At 41.8% G+C, this 12849-nt stretch overlaps 1 protein-coding gene across 2 annotated transcripts in view; it reads left to right on the top strand.

Moving 5' to 3' along the window:
- Syt9 (synaptotagmin 9) overlaps window positions 1-12849 on the top strand; it is a 165125-nt gene that overhangs the window by 129672 nt on the left and 22604 nt on the right. The window lies entirely within an intron of this gene.

The following is a 12849-nucleotide window of genomic DNA, read 5'->3' as shown; positions in this document are numbered from 1 at the left end:
TATTTTTTCCTAAAATAGCCAGGGAGACTTTACAAATCATCAACAATTACATAATGCAATCTCAACTTTTAGGTATATAATATGCTATAGTGAGTTGTGCTCAGAGCATCAGAAACAGAAGCAGTTATGAATGAAATGGAACACATCAGATTTTCCCTGCATAACTAAGGATCTAAATTGTATACGCTTAGGTACTTTACATATTGATAATAAGTGCTCAGATTGACAGTTTGCCAGCGAAAGGTCATAAAACCAATCAAGAAAGTAAATGTCATCCAAAGGGAATAAGACTGACTACAAATTTAAAAATGTAAACATTCTGGATTTTCCTTCCTGATATTAATGCTTAATGAAGTCTCTAAAGGGGGCATGGAGATTTTAAACCTACATCTGTTTGTTCTTTTCACTGGGCCTCATCTTCATTCTATCATTGTTGATGTCTAAATGTTTCTCTCCCCCTAAAATTCATATGTGAAACTAATCCCTAACGTGGTAGTATTAAGAGGTGGGAGGTGAATAGGCCATGAGGCCCCTGTCCTCATGAATTGGATTATAAAAGAGGCCCATGATGGATGCAGGAAGGAGACGCTGTCTTTGAGGCACTGGAGCTAGTCCTCACCAGACACCAAATCTACTGACACCCTGATCTTAGCCTCTAGAACTGTGAACAATAAATTTCTGTTGTTTATAAACTACCCAGTTTATAAACTATGTATTAATCTATTTATTTACTTTTGGGTATTTTGTTACAGCAACCCAAAAAGACTAAGACACCTTGTTGCCAGGAGTCAGGGTCATATCAAGAAATAAGACTGAGTTGGAACAGGCAACATCTACTCCATTAGGGGAAGACAGGAGTTGACCTGGCTGCCGAGGGGCCCATAGAATCCATAAACAAGATCTCAAGCCAGAGAATCTGATGTTTCCATCTTAGTTCTGCAATAGTGAGTGGGGCCCTCCAGTGGTAGCCATATGCCTTAATGAAGGAACCAAGAGCCTGGCAGTGATTAGCATAAGCTTGTGGTTTTAGAGAAGGTAGCAGTAGAGCCCTTAATTTAAGGATTGAAGTGGGATCCAGCTTGGAGGACCCTAGCCAGGAAGGTGGTGTCAATCTGGTGGTGGAAGTGAATGGAGTGGGAGTTCTGCCAAAGTTCACTTTGGCACATGAGATTCAAGAATGAGTTGACGACCAAGACTGTGACTGGAAGATTATGTCACAGGGCCCCAAAGCATGGAGATAGCCACAGGGAGGTAGGTCTGCCTCTCCACCTTCAGCCTGCAGCATGAACTTTGTATTCTTAAGTAAGTAGATAGGGTGACAAAATCTGATCTTTCCATTGCATTTCAAGCTTTTTGTTCTTAAAAGTTACAGAATGCTTACTTCCAGAAGTAGGGATAATGGTTCTTAGGCTGCTACTTACAAATAATCTGACGTTTCAGTTGTTTTTCAAGTCTGAAACCAACATATCGCTAATGTGGACTTATCTAGTAATAAATATTAAATCAGTAATCCAGAGATCCTTGCAGAGAAAGAACTCATAACTGAGAGAAACCCTACACTCAGGATAATGAGGGGAAATCAGGGATACCATCTTTGATCTCACTGAGTTAGGGCACCACCAGCCCTTCTGCTCCTCCAATCTATCAGAGAGCATGTTGGAGCTACAGTGTGCCCAGTGTATGTCAGTGGACATGTTGGAGGAGCAGAAGTCTGGAGCTGAAAGAGTTAATAACAAAGACCTTGAGAAAGCTGCTTTTTGTTACAGGGAAATCACTTTTAGCTCCAGTTGCTGTTGCCAGAGGAGATGCTTGAAAGCAAGAGAGGGAATAATAGGAAAGAAAAGGACTTTTGAATCATATGGGAGTCTTCGAGGACTACTCAGCCCAGAAGATGTTCCTCTTACTGTTTCAAGCAATAATTCTCTAAAGCCCCCAAGCACAGATATAACTTCCTTTGCTGTCTTTACAGATTGTGTTTGAATTCATAGGAGCCCAGGAGACTGTCCTGCTGTGTATGGGCTTCCTCAACGGCAGAAAGTAGGGATAGAATTAATAATAGCAATAACAGTGGAAATACAGAGCTTATCCCCATGTTGTAGAGGTGGATGGTCTCTAAACATTAGAGAATCGTCCTTGAGCAGTTGCAGACAGAGACTGATATAACTTGATTTAGAAAATCAGCTGCAGAGACCTGAAGACTCCATGAGACAGAATGAGAAGCTGGAATATTAAAGAAATAGATCTGGGCCAGATTTGGGCTTCACTTGTTCCCATCCTAGAAAAAAAAGGGAGGCTTGGAAGTTAAGGACTGAGCACCCTCCATCATCACCACCCCCTCCATTGTTACCACCACCTCCATACCCATATAACAGGTGGCCTTTGTTTTTAAGGTTCTGTGCTGCTGAGTAGGACATCCTAACTTAATAGCTATTGAGCGGGGTGGGGAAGGAGATCGTTATGTAAGATTTCCCTCATGTGGTTGAAGAAGCTGAAGACAGAATAAGTTTAGAAGTGAAGTGTAGGAGCAGCAGCCAGCCTCAGAGAGCAGAATTTGATGGCCCTGAGGGAAGCAGAAACTGGGGACGATACCTTTAGTAGAATTGACCTGGATTTACATTTGGATTTTATAATGAGAATTTGCTGAGTCTGGCCATAAACTAGGTGTGGTCATAGAACTCCTATGTGATTCTAGATTATTTAAAATCTATTTATATATACATCTATGTATAAATTTAAGTTATTACTTAGCAAACTAAAGCAAACACATAAAGACTTAAATTAACTGTTTAATACAGTGGTGGCCAGTTTATTGGGTTTTTTTCCTGAACTTATTCCTGAGGCCAAGTTTAATTTGGAAGCTGAATATGTAAAACAAATAAATGCAAGAGCTACTTGTAATCAAAACAGCCAAAAATTGAGGACAGAAAAATTCTTTAATCAGAGAGAAAGGCATGACCCAGTTTAACTTTCTGGTGGGCTGCTCAAATTGTGCTATTGTCACTAGTGTCTAACAAAAAGGTGTCACGTAAAGCTATTGACTTGAACAAATTACCCAGTGCGGGGGGTGGGGGGGGTGTGCTGGGGTTGTGGCTCAGTGGCAGGGTGCTTGCCTGGGACATGTGAGGCACTGAGTTTGATCCTCAGCACCACATAAAAATAAATATATAAAGGCATTCTGTCCATCTACAGCTAAAAAATATTTAAAAAAGAATTACCCAATGTCTCTGAAGATCAGTTTCCTCCTCCATAAATGGGGATATTAGTACCTGGTATTAAATACCTGTTATGATGGTTAAGTGATGTTTATGAAAGCACCTAGCACTGGTTTTTGGAATTACCAGTGCTTCACAAAAACTTTGGGGTCAAGAATGTAAGCTCAGCCCAGAATTTCAACAAGTTCCCGGTTATACATGGAGCAGGGTGCCTCAGATATTCATGCCTGTGATTCACAGCAGGAAATACATTTAATATCAATACACACACATATAAAACTGAAACCAAAGTTTTGTGAAGCAATGCACATATGTGTAATGTAGTTTGTTTTTTAAATTTTATCTCTTTTTAAAAAAAAAACTGGTCACAATCATTAATGTCATGAATCTAATAATGGGTCATTATTCTTAGTATGAAAAACACTGAAGTAAAGGATACTCAGTTTCACAGAGGACATTGTAATTTTGATTAATATGGGACTATTAAGAGGGAGATATGGAATCACGATCAACTGCCCACATGTTTAGAACCATCCATTCTAGTCTTTTCTCTGAAAGACCAGAATTTTAGGCTTTTCATCAGTATATTTGCTGGAAGTCAACATTATCCCTTGGTTTTAGTTTCTCTGTACTGGATGCTACATGCTTGAGTTTGTGTTGCCATATTTGCGTGAACATGACAAAATGATTTTTACCATGAATATTTAACTTTAGATTTTGAACTGTGTGTTTATAATTAAGGAAAAATTTTGTATAGAGACAAAGGAAAGAGTCATTTCTCACTGAAGTTGTGTGTCAGGCTATGAAAAAAAACCCAAAAAACCCTGAAGTGACCACTGCACAGGACTCCTTGGCTCCCCCTGGGGGCAAGGTACTACACTGAATGCTCTGCACACAGGGATGGAGACTAAGTACTTGCCCTCACGGAGGCTTCTGGGGGACACTGACAGTGAATTGTTCCAGTGTGATGTCATAAATTATGTAATTGGTGTTTTTGAAATTTGTGTGGGACCACAGATGAGAGTTCCCAACCCTCCATGGGCAGAGAGTGGTAACCAGAGACACAGCTGGTCCCACTTGATCAGGCTCTTGGAAAGGTGTAAGAGTCCTCCTACTGAGCAAAGAAGAAAAAGAAAAGAATAAAGATAGTGTGTTCAAAGGCACAAAGTTGTGAAAGAGGAGGGCCGGTGCCTGGGACACCAAAGAGTTCAGATGATTGAAACACAAGGAACCTGGGGAAGAGAAATGAGGCCAAAAAGGGAGGGAGAAGGAGTTTGGCCTTTCTGCTGGGCTGCGAGGGAGCTTTGGAATGATTTTAAGAGGAGCTGCAGCATGCTCAATTTGGTGTTTTAAAAGGATCATGCTGACCATCTGGAGGAGGGCAGGAGGGGTTGAGGCTGGAGGCAGAGACAGCTGCAGTGGTAGAGATGAGCTATGCTGGAGCCTGAGGAGGGCAGAAGTAGAGGGGACGGACGGACGGGGAAGAATGCACTTGTGAAGCTTTAAGAGCTAAAATTGAATGAGAGAGCAGGAAGAGGGAGGAGTTTGAGATGAGAGCCAGACCTCTATGTTGACCAGATGGATGGTCCTGCTGTTTACTGAGCTCCTGAAAGGTAGAGAAGGGCCAGGGGCCAGGGGGTAAGGGTTGAGGGTTGGGGAGGCTGACAAGGAGAAAGGAGAGATTTAGCAGTTTCAGTGTGTTGGATCTAAGAGCAATGGAATTTGACAAAATGCAGTGTTCACACATACCTTCTAAAAGATTTTTTTTAAGACATACTGAGTCCACAACAGTGTTGCTTAGATTTTAATGATTGTTCCTGTACACAGACACAAACCCTGCACACACACATGCATGCACACACAAGCACTCACACAGTGCACCTATGTACTACCCTTTTCTTAGCTGACAGTCAGGTTCTTTTCTGGGACTAAGACCACATGAATGATTGCAGGTTGATTCGCTGACTTTTACAATGAAAATGCCTATGCCTCTAATCTGCTGATGAAAGGCTAATTAGCCTAAATTTTAAGCCTTTAAGGAAAAGTATGTCAGAAAACTCAGAACTTTACTCACAGAAGCTTTTTCTGGATTAAGGGAGGTTGGGTTTTTTTTCCCCCATGGCCTGTGTATCAGTGTTAAAGGGCAGCTTAGCTGTGACCCACCACCCCTCCTCAAAGAGAAGGGACCTCAGTTCAGACCGGTGGGTTCTGCACCTTACAGCTTCTCCTTTCCAAGGCCGAGAGAGGAAAAAAAAAAAAAAGGAACACCATTAGCAAAGAACCTTATCATATGAGGCTGACCTCCTAAGAATGAGTGGGAGAGAAAGCAAATTTTGGGGAGAGGCACAAGGAGACATAACCAGGATATCAACAGTGGTCCATGGAGCAGGCTACAGCAAATTGGAAGTACAGTAAAATCTGTTCAATTTCAAACTAAACTTAATGGTATTTTTAAATCATCTCTCAGCACTTGCCCCATCCCAGTGCTACTTGTTTCATGTGCACATGTTGGTTGGGCTGATTGCTCTGAGTGTTTATGTCTGCCTCCCATGAAGAAGAGCAGTTTCAGTAGGGCAATGGTATCTGGAGCATTTGGATTGGAGAGAGACAAGGAGGGAGGAATTAGGAAGTGAGGAATTGGAGTTAATGTTAGTAGACAACTCCTTCAAGTGTTTTTGTTTGGTTTTGGGTGGGGCTTTTTGGCACAAAGGGGAATACTTACTTATAGCTGGAAAAAATGAAGGGTTATAGGAGAGGGATTTTCCTTTTCAGAGCAAAATATATGACCATTTTTATAGATTGAGAACAGGACAACAGAGAAGGAAAGAATGAAAATACAGAAGAGTGATAATTATTATGTAGGTTTTGACCTAGAGACATAGGGCAGTCCTTTTTACAGGGCATACAAGATTCTCTGCCCTCCCATAACAAGCCTTGTGGTGCCATCTTGCCTCCATAACATACATAAGTGAATGTGACTCCATGGGCAGAGTTAGGAAGTACCTTGCACTGCTCTCAATACAAGAGGAGGACCCAACATTTATGCAGTGCTCCTATACTACCTGGTAGTTGGGAAACTACCAGACCTAGGGCCCAGCCAGTCACCTTCCTCCTCTCCCCAGGGTTTCTGATACGCAGACTTTCTCTGAAAACTTACTGCACACTATGGTGTCTTGGAAATGGCTCTACCCTCTCCCATTCCAGTTCAGCCTTAAAAGGGTCCTCTTTTCTCACCTTTGTCCTACTGGGACTTTTGGAAGCATCCAGGCCCCCCTCTTATGATTCTTCCTTCAGCTTTCATCTGGAACGACCCAGCCTCTTCCCTGTGTTCTCTTCTGCACTTTGAAACTGCACCCGTTAGATCAGAGCCCCACTTCCAGTCATACCAGGCACCTCCCACATCCCGCCCCTGATGCTTGAATGTCACACTTCTATTCCAGCCATATCTGATTTCAGTATCAGCTCTTAATACAGAATCATATTCCTGCTAAGTCCATTCCTCCCAGGTCCAATTCACAGCCCCTCCTCCATTCACTTCCAGGAAGTCCAGCTGTGGGCAGTCTTTGAGCATTTATTCTAAAGTTCTAAAAGGCCCAACTCTGATGCAAGTGAACACTCTCACCACCCAGAAAGCAAACAATCACCTTTACTTTTGGCTTCAATCAGACAAACCCCAAGACATTCAGAGGATGAAGCCATCTGGAAAATGTTCCTTAAAAAAACACAACTTACTAGAGAGAACAAAGTTCTAGGAGAGAATAAAAGAAACTATACAAACTGGACTTACACAAGTCAATAAGAACATGGAGGTATGCACATAGCACAGGAGAGAAGAAATGTCAATCAATTTACTTAATTTCCTGATGGGATAAAACCTTTATCTAGTATATGAGCTTGCCCCAGCTCAACCTCCTTTGCATGCATACACAACTCTACCTCATAAACATCATGGTTTGTAAAATGTGTATCTCTGGTCAAAGATGATTGGATCAAGAGGGGCACATGCTCCCAGCAGCCAATCTGTGGGCTGCCAGTGACATGCTCTGATACCCTAAGGTGAGTTGAGTGAATTAGAGTCTTTCACCAAACTTGAAAATGTCAAGAACATGAGGAATCAACACAACCAGAAACTGAAATATCAAAAGACTTTCAAGATGGAATGTGGCAAGTCTTGATAGAGATGAGAAAGCCACGTTATAAGTATCCTATGTTTTAGTGATAAGAAATATTTGCCAAAAAGAGGATAAAGAAGTCAGCTAATAAAAAGATGAGAGAAAAACAGATGAACAAAGAAGTAAGACTTATTAATTGTGGACACCAGATCAAAAAATCTAGAGAGGTTCTGAAGCTGAGATTCTAGACCCCAAACAGAATTCCTGTACCCACTCCTGTAATGGTTTCTTCTTTGGAACTTCTGTGAGAATTCATTTCTATAATTGTTCCATGAATTTTTTCATTATAAATCACCACAAACAATCCAAACTTGTGTCGAACACCCTCAGTTGGGCCTGTGTTCCTGGCAACCTGAAGATTCCCCAGAACAGGTGTAGCTGTGGGTGTGTCCGAAAGCAAACTAATAAAGGATGTATTTGGCCTCTCCATTTGTTCTACCATTTTCCACAATCTTAACTGTGCTGAAAATGAAACCTTAAAATGGTATCAATCCCCTGAGTAGAAAAGAACTAGACTGAGCAAAATAAAATAATACAAATTGAAATGAGATTCATACAATTGGAAGGAAGCCAGTATTTCTGGAAAAGAAGCACAGATGAAGGAGAGGCCCCCAATTACTTGAGTGGGAAGCTAAAAAAAGATCACTATTGGTGATGCTTCGTTGTAAGGCATGTCTTTATGTGGACTGTGTATGGACCAAAAAGGTTTAATGGGTAGATAGATGCCTTCCTGGTGTTGTAGAAGGTGTGACCGAGTGTGCTGAAATTGGTCAAGTCATTACTTCTCATGGACAGACAATCCACTCAGAGAGAACATGGATGTGTCTTTAGAGGCAGTGTTTTTTTGGGACAGGAAATTGAAGGACTTGAGAATACAGGTAGAATTTTCATTAGTTCTTCCCACTGCCCTTTGGAACTCTGGAAAACTGAGGAGTACTTCAAAGATAATCAGTAATTGCCTTAAAAGACCAGGTTGACATTTAAAAAGAGGTTCTGAACCATGGCTTAAGATACCAGAAGAAATAATTTCTAGCCAAAAATGCAGAGAATCTTACAAAGACATGAAGGATTGTGTTGTTCAGAGATTGATTAGCCAACTCATCAAGATTTATGAACTGATACCAGGAGATAGAGGGAGACAACACAACAAAACAGCTAGCCTATGCTGCTACTTGCTGTGAATGACATTAAGAGGGATGTGGAAAATAGAGTTTCAGGATAGGGGGTGCCTAATGATTCAAAGATATAAGATGGAAAGCCCAGGTGTATGAGGTGTACATGGCCGCAGGTATCCTGATACATCCTGCAAAGGGAACAAACAAAACGTCTAGGGCAATGTCTGCAGCTGTGTTGGCATCACTGATACCGAAGCACTACAGGAGACCACTTAGAAGCACACAAATTAATGTGCTGTATCTTCCTGGAAGCTGTGCATGCAGTTAAAAAAAATCTCTTAATAAAAAGCATATTATGGGGTTTAGCAGAAATGACCTACCTAAGGGAATATCCAGGTAGACAGGTGGTGTTCCTAAAGCAAATCATAACATTAATACAGAGACAGAACTCATAATTGTCGATAGAAGCCCATTGAAGAGATGTTTCCTGAAAGTCTTCCTTTTGTAAAAGAATATCTGAAAAGTTCTTGAATTGCTTGCTATAAGATATATTTGTTGGAATAGTTCTGATATAGAGATACAAACTCAACAATGAGAAATTATATCATTAGCCAGATAGATTGTCTAGTGGTAGGGTGAAAATTGAGAGATTGCAGATTTGATGGTTAACAACGGTGTGGGAGCATCAACTCTTCCCAGGCTGTTAGCTATCCTTCCTTTTTATTCATAATCATGTCAACTGCTACATGGATGCAGTTCTAGGCATTTAGTTCAGACATGAAAACATTCAAAGGAAAATGTCCTTCTTGTTCCTCTCAATTAGGAGCAAAGAAAAACTTCCTTGAATCCCCATCAGACTTTCCATTTATCTGTCATTATAAGAAGTTTGCCAATTTTTGAAGTAATGTAGGCCAAACAGATCTATTTCTGGACCTTTTCCTGAGACACCATGAAAAACACCATTCCCTACCCCCTTCCCTAGGAATACTTGCCCAGCCTTCCAGCTTTGACTCTTCCCCCTACCAGCCAATTTTTTCCCTACAACCCAGGACTCCATCATCTGCCTTCCTACAATCAACCCATCTTCAAGCCCATCTCAAAAGGTTCAAGCCAGCATAGGCACCACAGAATACCAGATCAAGTCTGGTTCCTTATGCTTTCCAGACCAGGAACTCTCATTGAGAAATTTTCCAGATAGGACCTGATCCTGGCAGGTCCCCACTGCTGCCTGTCACACCTCTGCACATGCCGTCAACACTCTACTCTCCAGTGAATATGGCTTCTAAAGCGCTCCCAAAATTCTGCCAGCACCCATACCTGTGGTGGGACTTAAGCTGGTAACCTAAGAATATCCTACACACATCACTGAGCTGGTCTTGGCCCTTTCCTCCAGCTGTTCCTAAGCCCAAACCAGAATAAAGGTGGTATCAGCCCCAACTTTCAGGATCAGAGAGTCCCAGGGGCACATTTGGAGCTCCCAGAGGTACTTAACCCAGGGCTTTGCTGCCAAAACTACTCTAGCCCACTAGACATGGAAACTTGGGTCTCAGCTTCTCTCCCCACATCTCTACCCCAGCACTATCCACGGGCTTCTCAAGCTTCCACTCAAATTGGCCTCCTTCCTTTATGACACTGGGATTCACTGGATTCCTGTCAGCAGTTTCTTCATATAGGTAATAGGACCCTCACCTCAACACCAAGTATCTTTCTCCCAAAGAGCAAATGGTCCTTTCCTGGGCTTCAGCTGTCAGCTCTGCTACCCTTTGCTGCCCTCCTCTGGCCATTGACATCACTACAGGTGATGCTCTGGGCTCTGATGGGTTCTTGGATGTGTTCATTCAATAAACTTTTAGGGCCTTTGAGTACTGTGCAATGTTCAGATGCTGAGGAATAAATAAATGGTGCAATAAAAATATATATTGTCTTCCTTCCAAGAGAACACAGTTGAGTAATAAAAGGGTTAGAGGGAGAGAGAATGTGAATGGGAATGGATGAATTCTAGTGTATTCCCTGTGGAAGCTGAGATTTGATCATTTGCAGATCTTCATAATTCCACTGCCTAACGCTTTCACTTGAAAAAAAACCTTGAAAATGAGAATCCTTTCCTCTTTTAGAGTGGAGTTAGAGGTCTTTGACCTCCCTGCAGTCAATGCTTATGTTAGTCACATCTGCCTTCTTCCTGTCTAGTATTATAGGCCTTGATTTCATTTATAAAATAAATATTTCTAGAGATAAAGTGGGGAAATGCTGATTTTTTTCATCCCCATTTCTAAGTAAACATAGATTGTTTAATAATAGTTATGGTAAGTATTACCTGGAATTGTGTTCTATCCTATTCTTACCTGGTAAAAGTTCTACACAGCAAAGATAGGGCATGGCATTCCATATTTCAGGGGATAGAAGAAATGAACCACAGAGGAACATAGCCTATGAGTATAGTAGGCATCTCAAGAACTCTAACTGCATGAAAGAGGCTGCAGAGCAGGGAGGGACCTTCTTCCCTAGAGCCGAGGTTGGTGTCTACAGCCAGCTCAGCTGAAATCAGCAACTCAAGTGCTTTCTTCTCCTGTAGCATGCTCACTTTATCAGAAACCCTCTTGTACCCAACTACATTATTTCTAGATGCAGACCCTGATAGACAGGGCAGTTGGCAGGTTCCAAATCAAGGATAATCCAAGAACCACAGTCCAAGGTTACAAGAGCCATATCTGCTGTACTCATCAATGTATATCTAATCTTTCACATATCTAATCCTTCAGTTGGCACATAAGAGGAACTCCATAATTCTGAGATGTGCACTGAATTAACACATGCATTTTTCATAACTGTCCAGGAGGAGCTGGATATCTTCAAATAATTTAGTCATGAATGAACTCATAGGATCAATGGAGACAGCACTCCTGTTCATTGTAACCAGAAGTAAATACATAATCTAATTTCATCTGTTGGCTACCAAGATGGTATAGACTGAATTATAGTGATATCAACAGACTTCCTCCGGGGCCATGATTGGCTCCACCATCATCCCTGAGTTGAGGTTTAAGAGTGCTCCTCCTTATCCAACCTACTGCCTGGCCCCCAACGTAAGAGATCAGTGTGAGCTCACTGGTCTGAGAAATCTTTCTGGTAAACAAAGGGGAGGAAGAAGAATTTCAGAGGCAAGGGAAAGAGAGAAGAGCAGTGTACAGAGACGGTGAGGAGTGGGGACGCAAAAAACTCTGCAAGAACTTACTCCCCGATGTCTGGGAAATGAACCTCTTCAAGGTCTCTGCTCTGACAGGTCCTCCAGGGTCCCTGTCCTGCTAGTGGCCAACTTTTCCTTATAGATCCAGCAGGGACTGCAACACATTTTGCTTAAAACTACAGCTGGTTTGTAATTTTGGCCTCAGACAGTAATTACAGCTGCCAGGGCTCCTTGGAGGGATAATTACGGAAAGGATTCAGCACATTCATTTTATCTACACACTTAACCATCAATTAAATCATTACCATCTAATCCTATTCCAGAGTCTAGAAATGTTCTGTGAATATATAATTTTGAAGGCACTGAAGTTTGTTTTCAGATGATTTTAAGTGAAAAATTGCCCAATTTCCATAGCCAACAGATGCCCACGTGTATGCTTTCTCCGAAGGCAGAGCCCAGAGTGTCTCGTGGTCACTGCTTCCCTGGAGGCCTGGACCACATAAAGGAGCAAGTAGGAATGGATTGGCAGGCAGGAGCCCCAACTTTGCCTTTGATCCCTCATGGAATTCATGATTTTCTAAAGCAGATTAGTGCCAGGAATTAGAGGCCAGTGCTGGGGACAGAAGAGTGGCCTGTTTAGCAAGGAAGCTTCCATGGGGGTCCTCTCCTGCAGAGTCCCTGAGCCACCAAATGCTAAATCAAAGCCAAAGGTGGGGTCTTTTCCCTTTGGGACCCTAGAGAAGAATGTGGCCTTTAAAAGCACAGGCTCTAGAGTCAGACCATATATCTTAGCTCTATCATTTCTGAGTTGTGTGTCCTTGAGCAAGTTTCTACATTTCTTTAACTGGATTATTCAACATTTTTACCACACAATGATAGATCTTACTTAATAGAGCTATTGTGAGACTTAAACGAAGAAATGAATGTTACATGTTTATCACAGTGCCTAACACTTAATGGATTCTAGGTAAATTTTAATAATCAATTTTATTTAACATAAAAGTATGTTCAGAGGAGGAAAAGAAGGAGAAAGAGGACTAGAGTGTCCAAACATGTGTTTCAAGTAGTACCAGGAGTCTCTGAAATCACGGAGAGCTGTGGGCTGATGCCACTACCGTCCTTGACCTCCCTTCCTGCCACCCTAGAGCCCCTGATTGAAGCGTCAC

Source organism: Ictidomys tridecemlineatus, chromosome 4 (genome assembly GCF_052094955.1).
Source record: "Ictidomys tridecemlineatus isolate mIctTri1 chromosome 4, mIctTri1.hap1, whole genome shotgun sequence".
In the NCBI taxonomy this organism is placed as follows: Eukaryota; Metazoa; Chordata; class Mammalia; order Rodentia; family Sciuridae; genus Ictidomys; species Ictidomys tridecemlineatus.
This window is presented reverse-complemented; position numbering and strand designations above follow the sequence as displayed.